The 16,151-nt window shown below is 42.8% G+C and overlaps 1 protein-coding gene across 3 annotated transcripts in view; it reads right to left on the minus strand.

Moving 5' to 3' along the window:
• Positions 1-16,151, minus strand: part of LOC127387691 (calcium-activated potassium channel subunit beta-2) — a 133,650-nt gene that overhangs the window by 74,421 nt on the left and 43,078 nt on the right. The gene's annotated exons all lie outside the window — the stretch shown is intronic.

The following is a 16,151-nucleotide window of genomic DNA, read 5'->3' on the forward strand; positions in this document are numbered from 1 at the left end:
TAGGGTTTTCCAGATGGGGATAATGCTTGCAGTTGTGCTATGGTGCAGTAAAAATAAATAGAAAACAAATTTGCCCCAGAGAGCTCACTGTGCAGGCCAAGGGTAGTGGCAGCATGTTGAAAAAAGACTAAACCCAGAGGTAAGAATAATAAGCAACTTGGCTCCACATGGACAGAAGTTTCTGATGAAAAGCAACACAGTTTTTAGATTATGGAAATTATTTCTGAAAGTATCTGGGGATTATTAACTGGTACAAATGAAAGGAACTTGTCCTCCCCTCTCTGCAGTTTTTCAGTCTCCAAACCTCCTGGTTGCACAGCTTAAAACTGGGCTTTTATCTGAGGAAATGAAATTTAGTAAAAATATTTTTATACAAGCAGTGTGATCCCTGAGACTGGGGGGAAAACATTACAGCTGCAGTATTTAATATAATTTAAAAGCTAATTACCCTGCATGTGGAATAAATACTTTCCATAAGGCTTTCTACTGTCTGTGGTACGCACCCTAATTTGTATTAACAGCTCCTAAGGAGCCATCACAGTTTATCAAGAAAGTAATATGCATTTTCAAAGCATTCAAATAGAGATTTACATGATAAACCTTAATGACTCTGGAATGCTTTATTAGCTATTGTACCCTCCTAGCAGCAGTCACTCATTTCTGGTAAATTAGATAATTCAAGAAACCCATGAAAAACTTCAGCTCAGAGTTAAGCTGCTGTTCAGCCACTCTCTAGGATTTATTTCATGCATTAAGGGTCACTTTCCACCTCAGCCTTTGTATGACTAGTGGCTATTTTGTGCATAGGAGTATCACTGTGGTCCCTTCTAAGGAAAACAACCTGTTAAGCTTTAAAGCTCATGATTTATCTTATAATGTCCTTGTATCTCTGGCCATATTTCCCCACAATTGTCCTGTCAGCCAGATACTAAGTAAGATATCAGTATAAACCAGTTTCACAGTATCTGTGAAATATGGCTGGAAGATAATGTTACTGAGATGATATTTTTAAATCATTCCAAAAGGCAGCCAGTAAATTGATAGCTTCCATAAAGCTGATGGGAAAATTAATACTAGCAAGAAGTGGGGCTGGGAACTGCATTTCCCCCAGCAAGAGGAGACCAATGCAACTGTGATAATGAAAATTCAATGATTCTTAATTGCCCTGAAGATTACGACACCCATGATAAAAAGACTCATGGAACAAGAAAAAATATACATCCTAGGAAATAACTGCATCCTCCAAGTAAAAGGATTAACTGACTCTTCTCTGAGTCCAGATAATTTTTCTTTAAATGTACTTGATGAGGCCAGCCATGCCTTTAAAAATGAGTGATTTACATTTTATTTTTTTTTTACCCACTGAGTTCTGAACTGGCATTTCCATGCTGTTACCTCTCCACTTTTTGGCTATTCTGTTTTTGCAGTTACTCTGACACGGACAGCCCCGTACTGGGGACTGGCTTTGTGCTGGTGTTGCAAGCTGGTCAGCCTCATGGCACCGTCTGGGCATGAAAAGCTGCCAGCCCAAAAAAAGGAGGAAAGATTTAACCTCCTAGATTAATCTTCTGCATCAGCATGCAGCCAGTGTCCTGCCACAGTGCTGTTTAGATGACTATATTTATTGATTTTTGTCCTTAGAATTGCTTCCCCTATGAGCCTGTGCTCCTGTGTTTTTACACCTTCTCTGCAACTTCGGGGGAAAACTCTGTAGCATAGGTTTGGGAGGCTGTAAATGTTTGCACAATCTACTGCTGTTTAGAGAGAATCTGTTGAAAAAACAGGTTTAAAATGCACTATGCTTTTTATACACTTAAGATACCAGAGGGCTTTAGCCATCTGGAGAAAACTGATAGCTAACAGCTGGTGAGGCAAATTGTTCTGAAAGATTAACTGCCTTAACTTGTCTTGAGTGGCACTATAAATGTCTGTCCACCTTTGCAGGGCACGTGCTGCAAAAGATCCGTTGCTCACTGTGGTCAGGGGAAGGACATAAGGGAAAACGGGATTGAGAGGGAGAAGGATAATTTTATTTAACTGATCTGCACTTTACCCCTGCCTCTGCCTGACAAGGCAGTGCAGAAAAGTGCATGCAAATGTGAGTGACAGCTGAGTGGGGCAAAGCAGGAGCTGGCAGAAGACTGGGTTGGCTGCGTCAGAGCAGTGACCAGTGAGTGCCCAGCAGTAGGTGTACAGCTTGCCTTGCCCAAAAGTCATTATCTGCTGGACTGCAGAGCAATTACTGTGGCACAGTCACGCAGAGCTGGTTAGTGCAGAAGCAATTAGTGTCGTGCACGGATTGCTCCTTGCCTGGACTCAGGCACAGCCAGGCCAGAGTGTGAGTGGTGGTGGCCAGCCCAGCACTGCAGGCACCTGCTCTGCACCAGGGGACAGCCCAGGCAGCCACCGCTGGCAGCAGGAGCATCCTGCCTGGATGCCCAGTAATGAAGGGGAGAAGCTGGAAAAGGCTGGCTGGGGCTTTTTGGGGATTTTCTTGTATGGTTACTTATTTTTCAAGAGCTGTGTAGCAGAGGGCTGAAGGAGCAGGGTCAGGTTGCTGCCAGTGAAGGAGGGGAATGTGCTTTCTTTGTTCTTTCAAAGAAAAAAACAAACTTTTGGCAGTTCTTGTGTATCTTGTGGGACAGTGATGACTGAGTTACTCTGCCTGGGCTGCTTTCAGGCTATGCATGTGTTCACTGCCATGGGAACTTTGCTGCAGGAGAGGAAGGAGCCCTGCCTCATCCCCAGCAGACCCAAATTCATTACCTGGTTATAAAAAAAACCTAAACGTCCATGAGTGCAAGTGTGAATCTGAACAACTGGGCTGCCTCCAATCAAGCTGCAGCTGCTATTTGGGTGAATGACAGGCAGCTTTCTCTTGTGCTGGTGAGTGGAAAAGAGGAGGTTTGGGAAGTGCTGTGCTCTCCAAGGTCCGTGCAACCTGGCTGGGAGCAGAGTTTGCCTTCCCGTAGACTGGGTGGCCCTGAAATACTGCAGACCTTCCTCAGTCCTTCCTTTATAACCCAGTTCATCACAAGCAGATAGGGTCAAATGCCACTTTTAATTTACTTCTAGTCCTTTCAAGGTATGTTTCTAATGAGGCACCTAAGAGACAGCATGCTTATCATCTTTGCTGTACCCTTTTCCCCCTTTCTTGCCTGGTGAGCTCTGTGGCAGCCTGGGCTTGGGGTGGAGGAAGACTTCTCCTTGTGAGACTGTGGGAGGCAGCACAGAGGGCAAAGGATGATCTAGGATATTTGGGGGTAACTGGAAAGGGGAGCAGTAGAGACAGATACGGGGTGAATAAAAATGATGTGGATGATTTGCACCCTGGGGTATTTCTCCTTACCACATGAGATTGAAAAGGGAGGTAAATTCTCCCACTGACTTTGGTCTGTTGAGTAGTTGCTCAAGAAAGTGATAAACAGAGTTTGGACTCATCTTCCTGTCCCTTCCCCTGAGTGCTGCACTAGCAGCTGCCTGGGATGGATTTCCAGCGGTGTTAATTACCTCTAGTTGTCTGCAGCTTTCTAGCCAGCCTCACCTCTCCCCAGGAGGCGATGGCCCTGGGTGGGAACAGGGATGACCTAATCTGAGGCCAGGAGCTGCTCTTGCTGCCTGTGGCCTGAGGCTTCCTGCAAATGTCTTCCCCTTTCTGAAGTGTTTTGAGCATCTCAGTATCTTTGGGTACTCAAGGGAAAATAAATGTTTTACCTCCCACTAGTGTGATAACAACTTCAGAAATATGAATATAAAACTAAGGGTTTTCCCAGATGGGTTTCTTGTTGCAGATTTCCTTCAGGTGCCTGATTCCGCTAATCTCAACTGGAGCATTATATGAGTTTCTGGGAGCTGTAATGGGAAAATGAACCTTGAAAATGGAGTTTCTATTTTTCCTCTAAGACACAATCAAGTTTTCCTTTCCTCCTACCCTGAAGCCAGACTTTGTTTTGTGTGCTTGAAGGAAGAGCTGGTTAAGAGTTGTAGGTGCTTTTGGTATCTCCTTGTGCAAAATCTAGGGCTTAGCTGTGATGAGATAAAAGCAAATCTGGCTTTATTGTTTCTCATCCTCATTTAAGTGATCACAAAGAGCAGCCCTAGCCCTAATGCTCAGACATGCTCCTTTCACATTTGGTTTTCACTCATACTAGAGTAAACCAGACTTTGAAATGAATGTTCTGCAAATTTGTTTGTATTAAGTTTGGCACAATGTGAATCTGAAATTTGGCATGGCAACAGTGAAGGGGAAACAATTCAGAAACACAGAGGAACAAGTTTGGCAGCATTTCAGTTATTTACCTGGATCTAAAAGCTTGCTTGTGAATACTGGGACTAGTACAATACATGCTGTGCTCCTTTCCATTCTCCTCCTTCGTTGACCTGGCAGTACTCATTAACTGACAAGCCTGTGGGTCTCATCCTCTAAGGTCCATCACAAAAAATCGTGTTAATTGAATAGGTAACTGAGTGGTTTGATGTGGGAGTGCAAATCCTGAGATGGACTGGACATGTCTATGGATAATGTGAATGCTTTGAGTAGTAATATTTAGCACTAATAAATTAGATTTTGGAACGGCCATAAAAATTCAAGCTTCAAGGCTTAAAGTTAATCTCTGTCAGGATAAGACCTTCATTGGCATAGATTATCCTGCATTTACCAATTAAGGAATTTCTTGTATCTTCCTCAGAAGACTGTTGCTGGCTGGATTTGAAGACAGGGCTGTGTCTAGGATGAAAATTTGCCTTACTGAGGTGGCAGCTCTCACACCAGGGGCATTGACCCAGGTGATAAGGCAAAAAATGGGCATGATTCCATGAATGTAGGAGTAGGGGAAATTAATTGGGGTTTAGTCATTGTGGTGGGAATTGGGAGACTGCTAACTTTATTTTAGGCTTTCTCTCTGGTTTTGGGCAATACACATTTTCTCAGTGCCTTTGCTCATCTACTTTCAAATAAGAAAATACCAGCCCTTTTCTCACACCTTTTCAGTCAAAACACCCTCCACTGAGGGATCACTTCTTCCTGTGGGCTGATACAGTGAGTACTTGGCACTGTACAGGCATGGAACATTGAATGTGAGGGTTTTCAGTTTTTGCTGTGGTGCTGTTGCCACTCTTGATGAGAAGGATGGCAGCTGCAGCTTTGCATTTTCCAAATTTTATTGGTTTCAGCATTTGTTCTTATATTTCTTTTTCTAATGTTAAAAACTAGTTTTCATGCATAATAGCCTATTTGTTTGATTTTTTTCAGTTGTGAGGGATGGATAGTAAAAACGATCAGGACTTAGCAGAAGGTGAAGTAATTTCACCGTATCACTAGAATCTGAATGAAGAAATCAGGGTTAATTTATGATAAAATGCTTCTTTTGCAACACATGTTCTGTCCTATTCACAAAGAAGATACAGAGCAAGACATCTGTAATTTCAGGAGCTAGGGAAATGCTGTCAGATATAATTTATAACTGTGTTTTTTCACGTCTGGAAATAAGTTATAGATGAAAAAGATGAGTTAGAGAGGAAAAGGAACTCTGGATAAGCAATGTTTCCTAGTTGTGTGCATGTGAAAGCCAGAAGTATAACGTATAAAATAACACACAAGAAGGAATGGAAAAAAAAAAAGATCCTGGGAAATTCTTGCCTGAGAATCTGAAAGGCAGCTACTGCTAATGAGTGAAGATTTCTTTCTGTAATTACTATGAAACGTCATGAATGAAAATGTTGTTCTTCTAGATTTATGATAATATACAGTGCAATTTAATGGCAGGCAACCAGCTCTTTGAAAGGAGAGCTGATGGTCTGGTACCCATGATGCTGTAAATACACATATAACCACTCAGGAGAAAAAAAATAGCCAAAGAGAAAGAGCTAGAAAACATTGTGGTCTCTAAGTACCACTCTTTCACTTCCCTGGCCAGACCACTACTGCTCTGCCTCTCCCTCCCCCAGGTTATTACTTACCACCCATCCAGCCTCAGCTGCAAAATAGACATTCAATACCTGCAATACAGCAATTCATTTGTAGCTGCTACTGTCCCAGTCTTTCCCCTCTCTCTGCTGCTCCCACCAAACAGTTTAGAAATATGAACGAGGCCCCCCCAGAAAGTCAAGCAGCCAGCAAGAATGTGTGTGTGTTTCCTGGGTCTGAGCAACCTTTCCTGTACAAGGCACAACCTTGGCTTGTTGCTCACCACACTCCTGGGCTACACCTGGCCCTGGGTCAACACACTTGACTGTAGGATGGTCAACAGCCCTTGAGAGCAAAGGTGGCTGGAGAGGACTGCTCCCATAGCAGTCCCATAGCAGTATTTACTCTGTTACGGGGAGCTGGTGGGGTTTTGTTTGCTGCACGTGGCTGGTTCAGCACAGTGTGTATCTCTGTGTTCAAGAAACAGGGAGTGGCCATCAAGATAATGCCAACAGTATCCCAAACGTGGCCAGCTGATTGCTGCCCTGCCCCTGTGAAACACTGCAAAAACATACCCCTAGGTGCAAGACATATGCAGCAAATGTGCACACACTTGGGGTTTAATTTCTTCTGAGAAAGTTATACTCAGATGTGTCATGCTGCAGCTGATTTTCAGTCCTGCTCAGGGGGGCAAGAAACAAGACTGAGAAGTGCCTGCGTAAGTCTGTGGAAGGGCTCTGGCTGTAGCAGGAGCTTCAGTCCTGCTGAAATCCAGCCTGGGGACTGGCCATTGCATGTGAAGCTCACAGGATCCAGCCCTGCTGAGCATCTTCTCCCAGCAGGTTCCCCTCTGTGCAGGACCCTCCCTGGCACTTCTTTAGTATACTTCTCCAAAGCCCACTGGCCATTCACAGGGGTGGGAGGAATGGGGTGCTGCCTCTGCTCCCGATACTCACGCAATCCCCCACTGGGGTCGTTCAACACCTCCTGCAAGTGTTGCCTTCATGTGTGATGTCTAAATGTATTTAACTGATCATGATGGCTCTGTGTTTGTCTTCCACCTGGCACAACCCAAGGCTTTCTTCTTTACTCTGTCACATACATCAGTAATAAATATGCTAATTAGATAAAATGCTTGTTACTTCAGTAACTCTTTTGCATTCTGTATCACACATGAAGGTCCACCAACAATGCTGTACAGGCTCAGGAACTGAGCATACACACTTGTTCAGATCTCAGGTCAGGGACTTGCTCCTACACCTCTGCTTGAAGCAACTAACAGGGCAAGTGCTTCACCACAAAACACAGACCTTTGGTATTAGGTGACACTGTTACAAAACAAGTTTATGACCTTGAAAATCCCTTAACATAAGACCACTTGCCCACATTACACTTGTTTTTTAACCTGTAGGAAAGGTGTGATGAGTGCTGGTAGCTTTACTGGGGCAGGCTGAAAATGAGAGACCAATGATCAGGCTTGCAGTTCTCTGCTTCCTAGGGAATTCTGAAGGCACTTTTGATGCCAGGCTGCTTTGAAAATCTAGCCCTTAATTTTGGCAACTCTGAAGATAAAAGTGTTGTCACAGGTGGTGGTCCAGATTTCAGCAGTTCCCAAGTCTGTGATACTGTACTTCTGAGTCCCACCAGCCAACATAGGACAGTGCACAGCCACCTCAAAATGATCAGAAGAAAGGCAAGTGTCTTTTTCATACTTTTGATGAAATTCTTGTATTCAATTTTGTATCAAACTTGAGACAAGACCTAGGCTGTGTTTTGTCCAAACCGGACAAGCTGGACTAAAAAAGGTGTCTGGCTATCATGGGCATCGTGCTATATAATCTCTTCTGTTGGGTTATTGAACTCCATCAGAAAAACAGGGTTTTTTTCCCCACCATCACTGAGGGTCACTGCTCATTTGCTGATGCCTTTAATGTAAGGCAGGTTGATATCTAATGTAGTTTTCAAGGCAGAATATATTAAGAAGGCAAAATGAAGCAGTAACCTTTATTCTCTGATTGCCTTTATAAACTCCTAGCACACCTGGGCACACTTAGCTTTGTTATGTCTCTGACATATGCATAAGTGATGAAAGTTGTTGATGTAAAGAAATGCAAAAATCATGAAGGATGCTGTCACAGGTGACTGATATTTATTCATGCACAGCTAGGGGGGCTTCTAAGGCTTATGGTGTGATTCAAGAGAAATTGCAGGATTGGGTTTTTTTGTTTTTAGTATTAACAGTTGTGAAATGTGTCAAATCTAGTGAATCAGAGGAGCTTTACAATGACAAATCTATGAGCAGCATGACAGCTGGTGAAACTCATTGATGAATTCTAGTAAGATTGATTGGGAAGAATCGTCTCAACTTTTCGTGTGTTGGTGGATTTAAAATTAATTATGTTTTAACCACTGTGGAGACAGACCTGAGAATAAATTTGTGGAGCCCAATGTAAGTGGCTGTTCAATAAATGAGAGAGGAATAGAAAACTAATCAACATTTTAGCTGTGTACAGAATGAAAAAGAAATCAAACACTGAAAATATTATTACAATACCATTAACATAAATCAATTGCATGCTCTATCTTTAGAATCTTTTTTCATTTCTGCTCATCCTATCTCATAAACTCTTTAATGGATATAAAAAGAGACTAGAGATTGACAGTGGAAATTATTAGAGACGTGTAGAGAATTTTGTAAGAGCAGAGGCAATGGGCTGAGGCTGCTTAGGAGAAAGCTCCAAAAAGACTTCCTGTATCAGTTTTATTGACCAAGCTAAATATTTTAAAGGATATGCTATCTCTTGCTTTAAGTTCTGAGGCAAACGTGGCCACAGCAAGTTTAGGCAATTGATCTCTTCTTGGCAGATGCCTCTACAGTTTGGTGCCGTCCGCCAGAAGGACATGAGCTGGTGGGATCCCCAGAGAAGATGCAAACTGGGGTTCCTAAGAGACTGCTCAGGGTGTTCCACCAAGGGGGAAGAAGAACCATCTTCCCTGCCACTGTCTTCAGGGTGGGCTCAGCCCTGTGCTCACACAGCTGCTCCTCACACCTCATCCTTTCTACCTTTCTCCTTGACAAGTGGAAGAGAGAAAAGAAACAGCATTTCTTAGTGAGATGTAAATAATGTTTAACAAGTGAGTCTTGGAGTTGTTAAGGAACTAATACACTTATGCTTAAATCATTTTGGTGGTTGGTTTATAGCCAAATCCTGCTGGCCTTACTGAGGCAATTAGTTTGATTATTGCCAGAGGGATACTCACACAATTAAGGTGAGCAGTGTTTGCTCTTCATTCTAGAAACCAGTTGTCTCTGCAAAAGCAGTTGACACAACGTAGTGGTGCTGAGGCAGTACAGGGCTGGGCACAGAGAGAAACCTTCAAACCCAGACGAAAACCTGGTGTCTTTGAAAGAAGAGGGAAGGATAGACAGACCATCCACCTGACACTCTTCTGCATGGGAAGCTAAAACCTGACAGCAAGAGACTTGTCCTCCTGCGTTTGCTCTGTAGGACTGCAGTTGTTGTTGCTTCCCCACCTTCTCCAAAGGATTGAACCAGCTAATTAGATCTACAATTGCAATTTATCAAAAAGAGCATCTGAAGTCTGCCAGTGGTATTTTTTCCCTCTCTCCCTGTTATTTCTAAGGTATCTATCAATGTGGTACATAAGCACCATCTGGATATCTGGCTAGTGACCAGCAGACTGTGGTGTGTGAGCCTTTTAAAATAGAGACAGGAGAATGGATAGTGGATAGAGCAGCCAGAGCGGAAAGAGTAGACAAACAGCATGTTTTCTTGGAGGCTGAAGTGTGTATAACTGAACTTAGAAACAAAGAAGGCTGGAGAAATCCCTTTGTTCAAGATCCCCTCCTCAAAGAAGAGGTGGAATACATGAAATCTTGTAGGAATCTCCTAGGTATAATTAAATTGCACGGGAAGTATGCTGGCAGACTAGCAGGGCTGCTGCATTGACTCCATAGATGAACACTCAGCACAGAGCAGAAATACTTCTGCAGAGGAGACTTCTTCTTGCTCTGCCAGGAGAACCTCTGCACCTTGTGCTGGATGCCAGGGCTTATTTGCATTCACAGCACAGATGTGATGGAGTATTATGAAGGAAGGGAATAGCTTTGAGATCTAGAGTCCTGATTTCCTTCTCTGTCACCCTGGATTCAAGAAAATTTAGTTTTTCTTTGGTTCATAAGAGATCAAAGAAACTGAATATAATGGGGATTTGCCTTTTTGATCAACTTTACTAGTTTAGGAATGCTGTAGTCCAAAGTTTTAGTGTGGACATGCTTAGGTCTTCTTGCTGAAAATAAATTCACACATGTCAATCGAGTTTGTCTGTGTTAGTACTGTCCCCCTGTGAGGGCATGTGTGTGCAGTAAATAATGGCAAAATATCAGAAAGCTTCTGTTGTCAATTAGTGGGATTTTTCCCTCATCTCTGATGACTTAGGAGCTGAGTTAGAGTCTTTGGTGTTAGGACAGGATTTTCCAAGTTCTGTGATGACTGTGATGGCTTTTAACAGTCCAGGTCCCACCAGGGAAAGATTCCTCGCTTGAAATCAATCAACTTCATCACACAGGGAAAAAGAAAAAAGAAACCTCTCTGGAAACTCAAACCTTGTTTAAAAGGGGATTCTCTCTGACTGAGCTGAGTTATTGCAGGTATTTCCACACGACAAGCATATTCATCTAGGGAACCCTCTAATGGCAGGCACACCTAACAAAGACATCCTGTTCATGCTTAACGCACCCGATTAAGTTGTTTTAAAATGCTGAGTTATTTTGTGAGTTCTTAGTGAATAAGCTCATCCACATATGCATCTCTGAAGAGATTTTTTAAATAATTACTTTCAGTCATTTTCTTTTTGTAAAATCAGAACAACGATGGAATAGAGTGGCTGTGGAGTTTGGGCAAGGAAAGATTATACTAATCCACTTAAAATATGACTAAAACTGAAAGCAAAAAGAGATTAAAGCAATTTTTTTTCAAAGCTTGTTTACCTGTGACAAAATCTTTCCAGATCAGCTGCATGCATGTTATTGGATCATCTTAATTAAATTTAAAATAAGTAAATAATTCTGTGGACTTGTAGGGATATTTCACAACCAGACAGTATGTCCTGTGATGCTTTTTGCAAGATGAGGGAATACATGTTTAATGCAATTAATAATTAGGAGAGCAGCAGAACTTTCAAAGAGCAGAGTGGCAGCAAGATTGACCTGTTATATGCAAGCAAATGAAGAGGGGGAATTTGCGAGCTTATACTATATCTTGTGATGCATCATTAACATGGGTTTTGAAAAGTCAAGGGACTTTTCATTAGAAGATCCTCCAGTTAATAAAATGCTGTGGTTACAAATGAACTTTCTTTGTTCCCTGCTTGGATCATGGCTCCCTATACCTTGAAGTATATATGCTTTGTTGAAGGAATTGAAAGATAGCCTAGTTGCATTGATGTTTTCCACTCAGGCTTTCTTTTTCAAAAGTTAACTTATTTCTTGGATCAGTAAACTTCACCAAATCACAACAGTCCTCCTTACAGCTACACTGCAAGGACTATTTTTCACAGCTGAATCAATTCTTTCCCTATCACAACAGCAGCTCTGGAATTCAACATATAATCTTAAAAACTGATCATCAGTAGCCAGATGGGCCCTGAAGACTGAAAACCAAAGAATACAGACAAGCTATTTTCCTTTTTTGCCCTTCATGTCTTTTGTAACTCTCAGGGTCTGCAAGATGTTGCTGTGGTCAAGATGTGGTTATCTGGAGCCTGTTTCTGCAGCATCCTCACTGGCTTAGTAGAACAGAGGGATTTAGTGCCAGGGTTGCAACTGCTCCTTGCTCCCCATACCTCACTCCTGGCTATGACCTCCTGCTTTTCTTGCACCAGCTCTGGAGCTTGTTGGTTCCCAAGTTGGTTTCCTCAGCTAGACAAAACTAAAGCACAGTTTTGTGGAGGTCTGTGAGCTGAACTGGCTCCCCAGAGGGCCAGAAGAGCCTGGGACAAGCTTAGACACATGTCTCCAGAAGGAGTCTATATTTATTGGTTTCCTCTGACTTTGATTTAACCATGGGTTGTGATGCTTTAAGTAACAGATATTAATTAGAAGTGGTAAGGAGTGTGTCCCAAAGGGACCATAATTCTGGTCTTTTCTCCATTCCTAGTTTGACTTCTTTCAAGTTATGGCTCTGAAACACTATTTATTGACTGAGGAGCCTGATGTTTATAAAGCCTGTTTAATTTCCAAATAACTAATGTTTGTCAGTAAGGAGTACTACCCTGCTAAGGTGAAAATAGCTCACCCATAAGTAAAAGGTATAGAATGTTTTCTGAAACAACTTTGTGTTATCTTCTCCCTTCTCTGGTACCGCACCTCAGCGGGCGCCCAAGGATGGCACCATCCAGAGGGCTCCTGCCAGGACAGTGACCTTGGACAGGTGAACCACTTTGGGCTTGATCAGAAACTTCAGTCCCACTCTGATTCCTGATCCATTGAAAGAGAAGTGGGGAACTGGGACAAATGCTCTTTTGTCTCCTCTGGTCTTCAAAGCCCTTCTGGCACTGGTTGGTTTAGGACGATGCAGTGGCACACGCAGCGGGAGGAACCCGAGTTCAGACACAGTGGCTGGGTACCTGGGGAGGGCTGAGGCACAGGTCCTGGCAGCTCATGCCTCTTGTGTCTGTAGTCTGGAGATCTAGCTGTAACCCCTGTGTTTTGGAGACAACATCTACACCTAGTTTGGCATTTTTCGTCTTTCCTCTGAAGGACACCTTGCCCATTGCTTTTGGATCTACCAGTTCCCTGTGATGGGGAGGTGTGGTGCAGCTCAGTGCCAAGGGTTCAGCAAGCAAGGCAGGCTGGCACAGGCTTCAGGGAGGTTTTGTCCAGCTAAGTGATGCAAAGGGTTACCTGAAGAGCTTGTGCCTTTACTGGATTCATTGTTAAAAATTGTACTGGTGCATTTCTGTGTTCATGCTGTGTGAACCCTTATCTCCTAAGGTATGTACTCTGTGTGGCTGATCCCCCCTCTGCCAGTGGTCACCCCTATTTTAACCCTCTTTCAATGTTTTCTTGCATGCACTCACTGCACCATTGCTGATGCTCTCTTGCTGTCCTCCCTGTTGGCTCTCTTCATGTCACACAACGTGCCAGACAGGAACAACAGGCGAGGCTACAATGTGGAAAATTAAGAAATTTCCACAATTGTCTTTTTTTCCTTTTATTTTGGCCACACAGTTTCCACAGGCATTGTGGACTTACACAGGAGAGTTAGGGAGAATGTGGGCATGTGGCAAACACTGTGAGAGAATGGCCCATGCAGTGTGTGATGGATGATGCTGACTATTCATTTTAACTGAGCTGCAAGAATTCAAACACTTTTCATGAATATTCATATGGAACTGAAAGCTGTTTAACCCGGCTCTCACATCTGTCTGGTGGGAGCACTTCAGTGCTTATGTGTCGCTCATATGACTACTTGCAAGACATGAATTTTAAATCTGACTGCTCAGACAGTGATGGAAATCCAATATGAAACAGGATACTTGGTTGTGAAATTTGCAGTTCACTCTCTGTGAGTTAGCTATACAAATCATCTAATCAAGGAACACCACATGACTAAACTAAGCAACACAGTATGAATTTGCGAACATTTGCCGTTCCCCAAAGATCTGTAAGCCAAGAGTTATTCGCTGAAGGCATTCCCAAATAATAGCAAATAAATAAATTAGAAAATTGCATGAGCTCCACAGACAATTCATAAGCAGAAGGGCAAGTGAAATTCATAGCAAAAGGTACTCATTGAGCTGCTGAAGAAAACTGGAATATTGTTTCTCAGCACAGTGAAGCAACCTGATGGTTTGCTTCATTATTTGCTCTAAATAGATGGAGCAAATGGAATGCTGAGAGACAGGCTCTCAGAAGAATGGATATTTGGTGCTAGCAGAAGTTTTTGGAAGTGTCAAATTTGTCTGGAATAGTTTTGAAAGCAGATTTAGTCTTATGTGTTGTTTTACTGTTGAAAATGACCAAAATATTAACCCGCTCCTGCTAAAAAATTTTGCTTTGTGTTTTGTCTTATCTGGAGCTCTACATTCAACCTCATTTCCTGAGCATCATCATTTGTATTTTCACTGCATCATTAGTACATTATCCTCGTTTGCCAGGCAGGGCTATTAACCTGCCCCTTTTGCAAAGGGGAGGGGGACTTGCCCAAGTCCCCTGAGAAGTCTGTGTCCGGACACAGGTTGAACAGAGTCTCCCACCTCCATGTGGTTTTACCCCTTCAGCCACTTCCCTCAGAAAGGCACTTGAAGGAAAATAAAGTAAAATTGTCTGAGCCTCTGGACAAAAGTGAGATGGAGGAGAAAAAAATAGATGCTTGATTTCCACAGGCATTGCTCATTTCTGACACAGATTTAATATCTGTGCATAATAGCTCTTTGATCTGTACTGCAAACTGTCAGAAACAATTTCTTTGGAAGAAAGTTTTCACTGTTATCATCATACATCGAGTTGTGTTTATGACACAGATCGAAATGGTTTTTTCCCCCCAATTTGCAATGCAAAGTAATGGACTTGACTGAAAAGTTGTGTCTTGGATCAAATGCAAAACACTTATGTTTTTAAAAAGGAATTCTTGCCATTCCTGATCCAATGTTGCTCACTTTGGCACAATTCATATTTACTTTGACCAAATACATTTAGCACTTTTGTTGTTATATTGTCATCAGTGTTTTGTTATTAAATGAATTACAGCATGATGCATTGCCAATGCAGCATAATACACTGAAATTCTCCTTAAAGGGAGCATTAGTTAGGATGAGTGAGTTCAGATTACTTGCTAAGTCCCTGCTATATAGGTTTTTTTATTTTTTTTTTTTTCTAATGAAGATTTTATGAAATCAATCAGTCTAGCAGAGTTAGGAGGAAGTTGTGAGCTCTTGACAACAGTATTGGAAAGTATGCCTAATGACACCTACACTAAAGTAGATTTAAAAGGTTATCATCACCTTAATTTTAAAATTTAGCACAGCAAGCGACACCGTACCTCTTACTGCAAGATACAACTCTCAGCTCCTTTAAGTGCATTTTTAATGGCTCCAGTGAGAAGCATTTCAGCAAGCAGAACATTTTATTGTTACTATGTACCACTCACTCTGAAGTCTCTCTGTTGTTTGGAGATGAAACTTTAATGCACGAGTCGAAACAATTCATCAACACAGGGAACATCACACTCAGATCAAACACACCAAATGATAAGGCTTTGTGATATGCACGGACAGAAGATTTTCATTTGTTAAGTTCCTGCTGCTTCTCTTGGTGAGGGTGAAAGGCAATGACAAAAATGCAAACTTGCAGCCCAGCACTGACCAGCACCCCACGCTAACCTCTCTGCCCTGTTTTGCCCTGCAGACTCAACTTTGGTGTTCAGGCATTTTCTTGTCTAGTAACCCTGAACAGGCACATCATAAAAGAATACATAAGGCTTCTAACTTTGCATATCACCTCCTGGACTTCTGGCTGGGGAGAACCAAGCTTTGTCAAGGAGAAGGTTTCCTGTTATATTCCTGAGTGTTCCTTCCCCCGCTCAGCCCTCACTCCCAACCCTTTCAGCATCCAACAGAGCGCTGTTTACATCTTCCCCACAAGGCTGTTCCTCGGAGGGAGGGTGGCTGGGGGCTGCCAGTGGCACGGGAGGAAATCAGACCTTTTTCTGTCTCAAACTACAATTCTTGTCCAGCTGAACAAAGCCAACAGTGCAGAGGAAGCTTTGATTATGCAAAATGGATGGACACATCATGCCATTTTTTGCAATAGGTTATAACCTAAGGAGTTCCTCACCCAGAAAATCCCTCCCGCCCACCAACCTGGCTCCGTTTTCCTCTTTTTAAATGACCCGTCGGTGCCACTCCAGCCACATTTTACACATTAAGAGCATGTTTCCCTCATCTTACAGGCTCCACAGCTTTCCTCTTCCCCTTTTATTTCAGGACAGCTTCCCCTCTCCCTTCTCCCATCTCAGGGACAGCCTGGCTGGCTCGGTAGAAAAGGAGTAAAGTGTTTTCTGCGTGACCTCTATGTCTTTTACTCCGCGGGAAGAACAACGTGGAACGCACACTCAGCAGGCGGCGAGATTTGAGCCGGTTTGTCCTCGAGGCATTTCTGCCACAAAACGCAGGACTAGCAACAGTATTTCCACCCCTGGTTCTCCCTCCCCCCCGCCCCATC

The sequence above is a fragment of the Apus apus genome, chromosome 8, assembly GCF_020740795.1.
Source record: "Apus apus isolate bApuApu2 chromosome 8, bApuApu2.pri.cur, whole genome shotgun sequence".
In the NCBI taxonomy this organism is placed as follows: Eukaryota; Metazoa; Chordata; class Aves; order Apodiformes; family Apodidae; genus Apus; species Apus apus.